Source organism: Triturus cristatus, chromosome 11, assembly GCF_964204655.1.
Source record: "Triturus cristatus chromosome 11, aTriCri1.1, whole genome shotgun sequence".
NCBI lineage: Eukaryota > Metazoa > Chordata > Amphibia > Caudata > Salamandridae > Triturus > Triturus cristatus.
In genome coordinates, this window is record NC_140594.1 from 1,097,920,309 (window position 1) to 1,097,932,837 (window position 12,529).

Below are 12,529 nucleotides of genomic sequence, written 5' to 3' on the forward strand. Positions count from 1 at the left end.
GCACATCTAGAAAGAAAAAAAAGGCACTAAAGGATTGCTTTTGTGCAGGAAGGTGTCCCTTCCTGGACAAAAACAATTTGCAGTGTATCGCAGGCCCCTTGCACCATGATGCAAGGATGCCTGCTTTGGCGCCAGGCTGCACCTAGTGTGCTAACACAGAGAGAGAGCAGGAATGTGCATATCTTACTAGCTATGGAGTATTCCTGCTCTCTCTGTGTCACGCAGCACAGCGCAGCAAGTTGCCTTGCTGCGTTGAGCTGCATGACCTTTTAATGAATCTGGCCACCAATACGTTTTTGCACTCTTATTTTAACACATTTTTCATTTTGCCCCTTTTGGCATCAATGTATTTATTCATGTATGTATTGTTTTTAGATTATACTTTTTCACTAATCATTTTCACTTAGGAAAAGCCTAAGAGTCAGGCTTCTAATAAGAAGGGTTTCTTTTGTAACTGAGACTTTTCCCAGAAGTGTTAAATCTTGTTACACCTACATCACATTAAATGGTGTTAAGTAAGGGGGCCACACTTCCCATCTGTATCGATTCACGTAGATTAATGACAACATTAACTTGATTGTGTCCTATTTGAGGTTTTTTTGGTAAAACAAAAAAGCAAGAAAGGGTTGTATACATAGAGGTAGGAAAAAAGTAGGAATCTCAAAAGGTCACAAGCAAAAAACTCATACTAAGGTTAAAAAAAAGCTGTGGAAAGCCACACGCACTGCGCAATTCTTGTAAATACAGTGAATCACATTAACCCCTCGCATGTGCGTGTCGGCAAACAGCCGTCATGAGCAATACCTCGGGAATGCTGCGCACGTCCGTTGGCCGACGCAGCCCCGCCCCAACAATAAATCACCCGCACTGCGGCAGAATTTACGCCAGGGTTAACGGGTTAAAAGATGTCTGCCACAAAATTGAAAGGTATGGAGGAGGACACAGTAGCACATGGAATCATGGTGGTGCTTAATTTGTAAAAAAAATGAGTGCCAGGGCCCTCGTCAGGAGGCCACTGCAGCTTGCAGCATCTATTGCCCCTGCCAGCTCTGCTGACGGCAGTACCAATACAACCACTATTCATCACAGCCCTATAAGTGTGATAATTCAGCCTATTCTAGGCCCCCAAAGCTATAAGAATGGCTTGAGCATCAGTCAATAGTCATTTTTAGGTCTCACCTAGCGTGGCTGTGCACACGCGCAGCTCGCGCGGCAAGATTTATAGCAGATAAGTACTTTCTGAAAAGGGCTTGAAGCCCCGCCCCTTATTCCCGTCGGCTCGTGTCACCGTTTATGTTAAACAGTGCGCTGCCATTGGAAATAAGGATTCCGGGGTGCATCCTTTTCGATTTTTTGGCTGGCTCGCCTGCATTACGGCTGTTGTGACAAAGTTTCTTATCAGAAGCTTCGGCATGCTGCCTTTCATGCACCAGTCCAGCTCTCTGATTGGGCCGGACAAAAAAGGAGACATGGCGCTGTGTGTTTATTTTTGCATCTCGCTTTCACTTTTGAAAGCGTGATGCAAAAATAAACAGCGGATGCCTGCGTGTCTGGCGAGCGTTTGTTGTTGATTTCATCAGTTGCGTAAATGCCCGTTCTTTTCCAGAATCCATGTGAAAATGTCATTTTGAATTAATAGTTCGATAAAACTTAACCCCTGTGCCCTCTTCACTCCTAGCTGCGCCATGTTCCAGCACAACAACCCTTGCAGCCAGCCTCCCGGAACTCACTCCAGCCCAGCGTGTAAACACAGCCAGCTCCTCTCATCATGCCTGGAGTGTGTGGCGTGTCACACCCTGCCTGGTATTTAATGACCACGATAAGGCCGCTGCCTGCCTTGTGGCAAGCGTGGCGAGTGCAGATGGCTGTCTCTGTAAGTGTGTTGGCTCCCCCTGGCGCTCTATGACAAAAGGATACATTCAGTTCTGATTTTTCTGATTTTTATGATTTTTATGATTCCTGACCCGCCCAAGTCCAAAAGGCTATCAGGACAAAGCTCCCTTTCTTTCACCATCGTATTCTCAAAGCAAAGTTTTGAAGGTGTGCCCACAAATATATCACATGATGCACAGTGACAGTACTCAAATGCCCTCCCTTTACTCACAGATACGTCACGTGGACCCCTGCAATACCCTGGCACACCTCCTTGTAGTGCCCCTGTGCATTACTCACGGACGTGATTGGCCGCCATCTTGACCCTGGTGCATGCATTAGCATTCATGCTCTCTGCTCGCGGTTCGCGTGGTCCCAGATTTTCCTTAAGTCCACCCAAGCTACCATATTCCCTGTATGTACAATGCGGGGTCTGTGGGTTTACTGTTGCCAGCCTCCTTGGACTTCCTGTCAGTTATCACTGCACGGTCTCGCACTTTGTTGCACCCACCCAGCTTGCCTGTTTCCCAGCATGCTCTTTAATGACCGGGCGCAGGAGCCATGGCTGGGCAGCCGATCGATCGTCCCCTAGCTCGTCCTGGTACCACACCTTTAAAAGAGAGATGCTCCTGGAGAGATTTGATTGGCTGAACGGGCTGTCGGAGCAGGAGAGGAAAGGACACCTTTACAAGAAGCTCTGCTGTGTGGGTAGATGATGGGAGGGAGGGGTTCACGCGTAGACTTCCCCGCAGGTTTTGCAGGAGTGCGTTGGCTGTGTTTGTAAATGTGGCAGCATATTCTATTGGCAACCAGGTGTCTAGGACACGCCCCCAGAGACAAGACTACTTGTGCTGAGCGTGCGTGTTATTATTGCACAGGCGTGCAGAAGTGTTTGGGTATTAAGTGTGAAATTTCACTGTCAGATTATTGAAGACATGTGGCTACACTGCACTGGTGTGCAACAAAACTTTACAGGTGTGTGTGATGGCTGTGTAGTTGTAGGACCACACTGTGTAGGTGTGAGTGATTGAGTGCTGTTTTTTGACCTGGTTATGCAGGTAGGTGATGCACCCCGATGGTGTCACTATTTCTTCAGTAGTGTGATTTGCAGTGTGTGACTACAATGCACAGGCAAGTGACTTCCTGTCCAACTACACCGTCTAAGTGTGAACCTATGCCATGCACAAGAGCTTTTTGTGCAGGGCTTCGACTGATACAAACAGGAATGTATCCATCATGCAGGTGTGTGTCGTGCACTGCACAGGTGTGTGGAGACACAATGTAGTGTGAGCCTGCCTTTTCCACAGTGCCCCTGCGGGTGTCCGAAGATACGGATTACCTGGTTGCCTGGCCGTTGATGAGAGTGGTGGGAATCACAGTGTACTCTGCTGGGATGCAAAGGTGCTTGTCTTGTGACTGGGATGCTTTGCAGTTATAGAAAGGTAGGAGGAGGATGGTGATTGTAGCGTGTAAGTGTTATTTCTATGTGTGTCTCTAGTTGCTTTGCAGGTGTTTGGGAGTGCATGGTCTGGAAGGGGTTGAGTAACTGTTTAGTAAGTGGTCTCTCCTTAGGCCTAAGAGTGGTCGTCATGGGCATGTGTGAGGGTGGGTCTCTGGGTTTGCGAGAGTGGCTTTTCTATGGGTATGGAAGGGATGCAGCTCACATGGCTCCCATGATGCTGTGCGTGTACCGGAGGATGGGTCGTTTCCGATTTGTGAGGTAAGGAGAGTGTGACTCGTGGAGTGTGAGGGTGGATGATCTTCAGGCGTCTGTTAGGTGCTCTGTAGGTGTGTGAGAGGGTATTCCCTAGGTGTATTGGTATAGGTACTTTGCAGATGCAAGAATGGGTGCATGGCTGGTGTGTGAGGTGGTTGTTCATTAAGTGGTTGGTGAGGCCAGTTGCTATGCCCATGATTGTGGGTGGGCACTCTCTAGGCAGTCATTTTGATCCTGTGACTTCCAGGGCGTTCTGCAGGTGTTCAAGAGTGGGTGCTGTTTTTGTGTGTGGTAATGCTTTTTCCCAGGAGTTTGAGAGTGGTTCTTTCAGTGTGCTAGGTTGGTGAGTACAGTCGCTATGCAGGTGATTGTGGGCGGATACTCTCCAGGCGGTGAGCGGGTCTTGTGTCTCCCAGAGCCTTTTGCAGGTGTGCAAGAGTGTAGTTTTTTTGCGGTTAAATGCATGTGTGGGAGTGCTGGAGCTCCTCAGCTTGGGGAGAATGTAAACACAAGAGCTTGGTTTGGCTGCGGAAGGGGAGGGGGCTGCAGCATTCACTGCCTCACAAAACTTGATTTATGACTTTTTTATTCGGCGTTTTGAAAATGTTTTGACACCTCCCCTTGGCTGCTCTGAATGTAAAGTACACGTCCACACTGGATTAAGTGACCTTTTATGTATAATTACACTTATGTTACACCAAAGTTATTAAGCGTTCACAGATTTTTTAGTAGATTTATCTCACGGTTGCCAATTGTTTCGTTGTAAATATTCTTTGAGTGTGCATGTGCTTCTCCAGCTGTAGTGGGAGTGTAGGGATGGCCATGGGGCTGCTTTAAAGGGGAATATTGTGCCTGTGAACATGGGCTGTGTCAGTGAAAAGATTGCTATACAATACCATTAGCAAAGCAAATGGCTTTAACTTAATCAAAGGTGAGACTTTTTGCATTTTCAATGCTTGTTAATATATATTGAATTAATAAACAACTGTTGTGCTCATCTTTAAATTAGACAGACAGCACCACCATGTGGCAGACTTTTACAAGCCCGGGTGTTGACAATGAAGTGCGGGTGCCGAATCCCGAAAACCAGCGGCTCAAATTAAGCACTGGTTCATGGGAGAGAAAATTAAGCATGTTTACGAAGAGGAAAGACTTCAGCAAAGCAACCCAAGTACAAGCAGCACACCACCAAAGATGGTCATGATGGGAGAGAAGTGCAGGCAACACAGTGACAAAGAAAGCGGGAATTAGAGAAGGGTGCTGTGGTGATTTGCATGGGATATCTCCCTGCAAAGGATTTAATTTAAAGAAAAGGACAGTACATTGCACAGTAGGCAATTAAAACAGACAAAAAGTGAGTCAAATAGCAGGAACACAAATTCAGAGGTGTGAAGTGGTTGTGGGGCTCTAGGGGTGGTTTGACATCACCTCATCAGAGAAGTACTTGAAAAATATCAAATGGAACATTAATACATTTCCATAGACACAAATGCATTTTCATGCTTAATTACCTCACCATTTTTCACTGGACTCTTTTGTACTTTTTTTGTAAAATTTTTGTAGTCTACTTTGTTGCATGCAATCTATCAATGACAATGTATAGCTCACCAGGTAGGTTCAGGCAGTGAATATTATTGAGCATCAAGGACAGTCCTATTATAAAGTCATTATGTTGATGAAGGAAGGGTAAAGCACAACAATGTGGACTGAATGCCATTCGACTTTTTGATTCACAATAACATATATTTTTCATTGAGGCAGATTGCTGGTTACCATGGCCATCTCTCTGTCTCAAGCCTTATATTCAGCTATAAAACTACCCATTGACTATAGCCTGGGAATGAGACCAGGTGAAAAATCTGTTCAGCACTAAAGCCCATCAGATTCATTCTTATAAGGTGTCTCTGGTTCACCAAGCAGTACCCTTGACACGTGTAAAGGGCTTCCTCTCTTCAGCACTGCTGCTTCCTTTGAAGTATTGGATCTAGTAACCAAAAGGGTGTGATATTCCTGCAGGAAGTCTGCCAGCACCCCAGCCATGATATTTTGCTGCATGTGGTGGATTGTGTTACTGAAGGATGCACTTGTCCACCACAAACCTTTAAGCATGTCAGTTGAATCCCTTTTCTTTTGGTGATATATATATAGTTACACAAGAGGCACATTTGTCCCACTCCAGGTCCTTCAACACCACAGCCCTGTTGTTTCATTGTAATAGTTGGCTAACGTTACCCAAGGGAAGCGCCTTTTCTTTATCTGGCCCATTAGCTCAATGTCTCCTTCCATGGGTTACTTGTTGGTGCCCTGTGCTGCTCCTTTTACACAGAACAACCAGCGGTAGGGAATTCACTCTGCTCCCATCATACCTAGAGAGATGACATCCTGGATTTCTCTGCAGCTGCCTTGAGGGATTTCAGAACCTTCTAGAGATAGCTGTGAGATTAATTCAGAAGGAGGGGGTTGTGAAGATTGTTCAAGGCACACACAGACAAGGACACAATTTGTTTCTGATGCCGTTCAGCCTAGTGGCAGGTTTTCATTCAGGACTGAGTGCAGTGCTTAATTTGAGCCTGTGGTTTCCGGTGCTCGGTTCCAACACTTAATTGTCAACACTGGCGCTAATGACAGTCTCCCACAGGGTGGCACTGTCTGGCTAATTTAGAGATGATCACAACAACAGCTAATTATTAATTCAATATACATTAAAAATGACTATTACCTGATGCCCAAGCCATTCTTATAGCTGTGGAATCCTGCAATAGTCCGATTTGTCACACCAGTAGGAGTGTGATGGTCAGCAATCGTGTTGTTACTATCATTGGCAGCATGACAGGGGCAACATGTGGTGCAAGCTGCGGTGGCCTCCTGACGAGATCCCTGGCACTTTTTTTTTTTTTTACAAATTAAGCAATGATTGAGTGCATTTGTACAGTGAGATCCCTCTGTACTTATTCCAGCTGGAGATTGTACACATCATATATTCCTATTTGGTAAGAATAGCTTTGTTCTTTCTCTCGAGGCCGGTATCTAACCATGGTAAACCTGTCATTCATTGTGACACCCAATGGGCCGCCTCTCTTTGTTAAATGTTTGTACATTAAAATGTAGGCCCACAAAGGAGAAATCCTGAATATCCCACATTGTTCTGTTTATTTTAGAGTTGAGATTTGGTACCCAATGTGTTTACTTTTATTGAGAACTGGTTGGGCTGCATCAGATAATTTCAATCAATTTTGGCAAGCAAAGTAAGCCATACTCTGTGGATCTCCCCAACCCGTCAGAAACAGAAACCTGGTCCTCCACATCCCGACCAGTGCTGCCCCCTTCAAGAGGAAGTCCAGTAGAATTCTTGCTCCGAAATGCTGTAGGACGATTGGCTGGCCAACTACCAATCAGGTTTTCCAGGACACGGCTTAAACCAAAAGGATGTGGGACTGCTAGTTGGAAAGGCAGAACTAACCAACAAAGATGAGGTGGTGGTAAGGAGTGCCCAGGATTCCAAACCATGAGACTATATGCCACCAAAACAGAAATCCATAAAAGATCTCCCTTTCTGTTGGTGCTTTCCACAAGGGGAGAGCACCCTTTCCTTTGACTATCCAGAAATGGCCATATCCCAGCTCTTTCGTTATGCATCCAATCATTATATTTTCACACATTAATTATGAATTGTTATGAGGCCTTCTGAATCCTACCTAGGTATGTGGCAGTCTCCTTTATTTTGTGAATATTTTTTGCTAAATGGATTACTCTTGTCTAATTTGAATTTAAAAAAAAATATTTTCTCCTAAACGGATAGCAATGGATGTCTCACTGATGCCTGCTCGAGGTTTCACTGACTGAAGCTGTCAATTATAAACAAGTATTTTTTAAAGTCCAGTTAGATAAATCTTAGAACATATAGTTTTACTTAAGATGAAAAGTGACAGGCGATCAATGGGGCCCCTCGTTTGAAAGTCTGTCATTCAATTTACCTACAATTTCTGAAACAAGGATCCCCGGCTCAGCATTTATCTGTTCTAATGCATTTCAAAGGAAACATTCAAGTTAGATTAGCAATGGGTGGGCTTCATAGGGGATGCTTTTATGACTATGAAGGACACTATACGTCTCCGAGCACACGAAGCAGTGCAGGGAAAGGTCCTTCAGTCCTATTAACAATTATATGTCTATTTACTAAAAATTGGGAGTGTTTCTAGCAGAAACAAAGCTAAGTAGATGGCACATAAGACCATCAGCAGCTTGGCTGGATGCATTCCGAACTAGCGATGAATCAGGGTGGGTAATGAATAAGACATTAGGTGTGACCTTTATAGACATTAAAATAGTATTTATTATACATAATTGTGTGGAAGTGCAGACACAGCAGGGATTCAGGCTTGCCAGGGGTGTGTAAACACCTCAAAAACATAAGTCGAAAATCTATCACAATGACAATGAAAAGAGGGAGAGGGAGTTAAAGAGAGCGAGAGAGAGAAAAAGGGACATGAGAAGAGGGAGATTAGAGAAAGTGAGGGAAAGAGAAAGTGAGAAAGATAGAGATGGAGAGCAAGCAGAGCCAGAAAAAGAGAAGAAAGCCAGAAAGAAGGGCAAAGTGGGAGCAAGTGAAGGCGATAAAGAGAGAAGAGAATGAGAAAAACACAGACCAGAAGGAATGAGGGGAAAAGTGTGATATGAAAAAGAAAAAGAGTGGAAAAAGTATCAGAAGGAAGAGGAAAGGAGCGAGGCAGAAAGGGAAATATGTATATCCAGAAAGAGATTAAAAGAAATAGAGAGAGAAAGAAGAAAGAAAGAAAGAAAGAAAGAAAGTAAGAAACAAACAAACAAAGAAACAAAGAAACAAAGAAACAAAGAAACAAAGAAAGGAAGGAAGATTGTTCCCAGTGTCTTCTGCTATCTAGTGGCGGCTCCTCTGCTATGGCTCTCCTCTTGGGCCGCCCAAACCAGTCATGCGCACTTTCCACGTTCTCCGTATAGGCTGCATTATAGCCTGCATGGAGAACATGCCCAACCTTCGAGCCCCTGGCTCATGGTGTTCAGACCAATCACAACAGTTGTGATAGGCTTAGGGTGATTGGCTTAGGGGAGGGAGCCTGGCTCTCTGCTTCCTGTTCCTGGAGTCGGAGGCAGAATAGCAGGAGCAGAGACGCGGGATCTGGCCTCAAAGTACGTTTTTTTTTGTTCCCCCCTGCGACCCCCGTGCCCGCTCCGCCACCTGCAAACCATGCCGGCCCCCACTGCTGCTATCCCCCAAAATGCCAGGCAAGTATATGAAAACTCAAGGGGGCAGTTCACGAAGGCATTCATGAGTATGTTACGTGGTGTTAGTACAGGTGTACTATTTCTTGTACTCATTAATGGTTTTGTTACTCGGCCCTGAAATCTCCAACTCCAAATAAGTAAATGTCCAAAGTGGCTCATCATTTCTATGTGTAGTAAATATATATTCATTTTCCTTGAATATTTTCATTTTATTTCCATTTTAAATGTAGTGAAAATACACAAAGAAATTTGAGAGTATATAAGGTAGCAGGAGTATTGACTTTGTGAGTAGGCCCCCATGTTTTTAAAACTGCATAGAGGCATCACCTCACATGTCTGCAAGATAACTTTGTATCCACGCTCCGTCCACAGAAGATGCTGGGGCTGGGTTGTGTGCACTACAACAACCTCCAGTGCCCTCCAGCCATAACTTTTACTCTTAATGCCCATCCAGGCACATTCTGATCTATTAGGCAGTGCACTAAATTAACAAAATACCACCATAGTACATTTCGGAAGCCCTATAGTGGCGCTACATTGGTTGCAATCAATCACCTCCCAAAAATTAAAGATGTTTTGAAACAATCTTGCTGGGATGAGAGGATCCAGCTGTGCAAATCAGCACAGCTGTCCCCGAACCTTATGTGATTAAAAAATAGCTGATTGGGGTACTACAGAGAGGGGTAGAGGGATTGTGGCTACGCCCACATGTTGGTTCATGTGAGTACAGCTTCTGATTTGTCAACAGCTGTGTGCTTCCACAGAAAGAGTGCTTACCCTCCAACCAGCTGTGACCGTTTTTTTATCCAGCTGCTTGACCCAGGCTCTTTCTCAAGCATAGCTGTTGTGATTGACTTTTCCATCTCACACATGCCACAGTGATGGATTGAGCTTGCCCTTTAAGGTCACACAAATGCCACTGCAATGCTAATAAACAACTTCTAACAAAAACATTCTTCCTATGAAACTCTGACTTAGCTATAACTACACAGTGGCCATGCCCTGTGCCCAGCCTTTGCCTCTCGTGGCTGAACGGCATGTGACGCAGGGTGCTGGCCATCCATGGGGTGGTAGGGTGGGGTGTCTGGCCATAGGCAAGACCCTATTCACAACCCCTGTCCCTTTCAGCCAACAGAAGTGTGCACTGGGGGGTTGGTCACCTGCAGGGATCTAGGCGCAGGCCCTGTGTCCAACACCCTGCCGTGATGGCCAAAGTCTGTGTACGGCAAGGTCTTGGCCACCCCTTGTAGGCTGGGCACCAACCCCACACCCCACATGGCTGAAGGCTGGCCGTGCCCAGCAGGGGTTGCCACTCGCAGAGGGTTGGCTGCAGATCAGGACCAGTGAATACAACGCTTCCCCACCTCATTGTTCAATTACCTTATTAAAGAACTTTGCCTTCGGCCTCGTTCCTTTATATGGTCACAGAACTCCTCAGTGGCTTGTAATTGTCTTATAGTGTATGGCAGGGGGCACTTTATCCCATATATAATTAGTGACTATATAAAAAGCTTTAAATGCAATATTCATTGACTAAGTTCATACACAATAAGATCTTAGTACAGATGAGTGTGCCCATCATCTGACAAGTGTCAGGTATTCATCAAACCCGAATATCAAGGGGGCCGATTCACAGAACTAATCTGAGACAAATCCTAAACTTGCTACTTTTGGTATTCACAGAAGATATTTAGTAGAAGTAAAGTTAGGATTTTGTCTTAAATTAGGATTTTGCCTTAAGTTAGGATTTTGTCTTAAATTAGGATTTTGTCTAAAGTTAGGATTTTGTCTTAAATTAAACTTAAATTAAACTTTACTTCCACTAAATGTCTTCTGTGAATACCAAAAGTAGTACGTTTAGGATTTTGTCTCAGATTAGTTCTGTGAATCGGCCCCATTGTGTCTAAATATCTTAATACTCTTAGCCATTCCATATCAACAATCAGCCCTGTTCATTTCTGTTCCAAGAATAACAGGGTGCAGTCAATGACACAACCATGTGGGTGTTCATCAACCCTTTTGAGTTACTGTTCAACTCAGAAATTTGACAGCATGACCCTGCTCTCTGAAATGTCTCAGTGGTTTTGTAATCAGGTGGCGCAGCTGTTAGTTCTCTAATATTTGCCTTTTGGTCTTTTGCATGATCGTTCCCACATATGGTTTTGCACAAGTACATGTTAACCAATACACAACCTTCCACTACAGTTGGGGTAAAAACTGGGATCCAAGATGTTCTCAGACCCACATTAAGATGTGTGCTCTGCGTTACTTTGAACAAATGTTACAGTATCCAATGGATAATGCTACGGTACTGAGGGGAGATCCCAGTGCGTGACCTGGTGTGTGAACTGTGTGTTGTTCCCAGATGTTTCTGAGTATACTAGCTTATCTTTGAGGATAGCCCCTCTAGCGAAGCCTGCCCTAGGTGGAGGACCACCTTTTCCTTCAACATCAAGAATCTTCAAGAGGTTGAATAAATTACTGTGCTCCTTGAAATATTTAAGATGCAAAGGAAGAAAAATAAACAATACAAATATTTGGAGGGAAAAAAAGAGTGTTCAAGAGGTGTCTGATAACATTCTGGACATTGATGGCCATTGGGTTGTAAGTCGGGCCTGTGTCTTTTTCTCTTTTGTTTCCTTCTCTTTTGTTACTAGAAGGAATTCCTGTTGATTAGTATTTTCCCTTTTGCGTGCCTTTCTTAGCACCATCCTCTGGTTCCCTCTTTCTACAAACTAATGGAGAGACTGCAGAACTGGTTGTAAAAGTATACAATTTCTTAACTGTTCCTCCTTACATGAAAGAATTTGTCAAATTATAGATTTTCTCTAAGTGCGTTAGAATATAAATTGCCAAAATTAACTAACACATTAGCGGCTGTTTTTTATGAGCTACCTAATTTCCATTCGTCTGTCATAATACAAAGATTTAGAATTCATTACTTTTGTGAGTGTCTTTAAATTTCAGATTCACATTTTCCTGATTCAACCTCTGTTAAAAAGCAGATATGTCTTTGTCAGATTCAGACCAAATGAAAAAATAAAAATGATGTCAACACATTGTTTCTACATAGAAATTTGTTTCTGAAGGCTCTGTTTGGTTACTGTGCACAGCTGTTCACAGTTGCGACCAGACCAGTTTACCAGGCTTTGGGAACAAACTGACCACATCAGTGTGGTTCCAACTAGAGATGTGTGATACTATCCTAAGTGGCCTAGGGTATGCCCAACGTGGCTCCCTTCCTCACTGTGCCACTGGAACCATGCTACACCTCACTGAAGAGATACGATCAGGGTAAAACGGGTCTTGGGATGCTTGTTTTCTGATTCAGAGAGAACCTGGCCAGGCAGTTAGGCCTGGACTGTTCCTTTCGAAGCAGGGTCTGAACTCATTTGCATTTGGATGGGTCCAAACTGAGGTGGCATTGGAGAAGTGTGGCTCAATGATTAGAGCGGCAGACCCTGATGCAGAGGTCTGGCCCGGACCAGGGTTCAATTCCCGCCTCGGCGGGTCTTGGGCTCAATTTCCCCGTACCCGATAATTCTCGCCTCAGTGCCTATTCTAATCGTGGGTCACACTCTGCAACTCTGGCCAATGGCTTGCTTAATCTCCTCAACGGCCCCAACAGCGCTAGGATGCCTGGCTTCACCTTGGGGGTGCCCAGGAGTGGGCACTTCA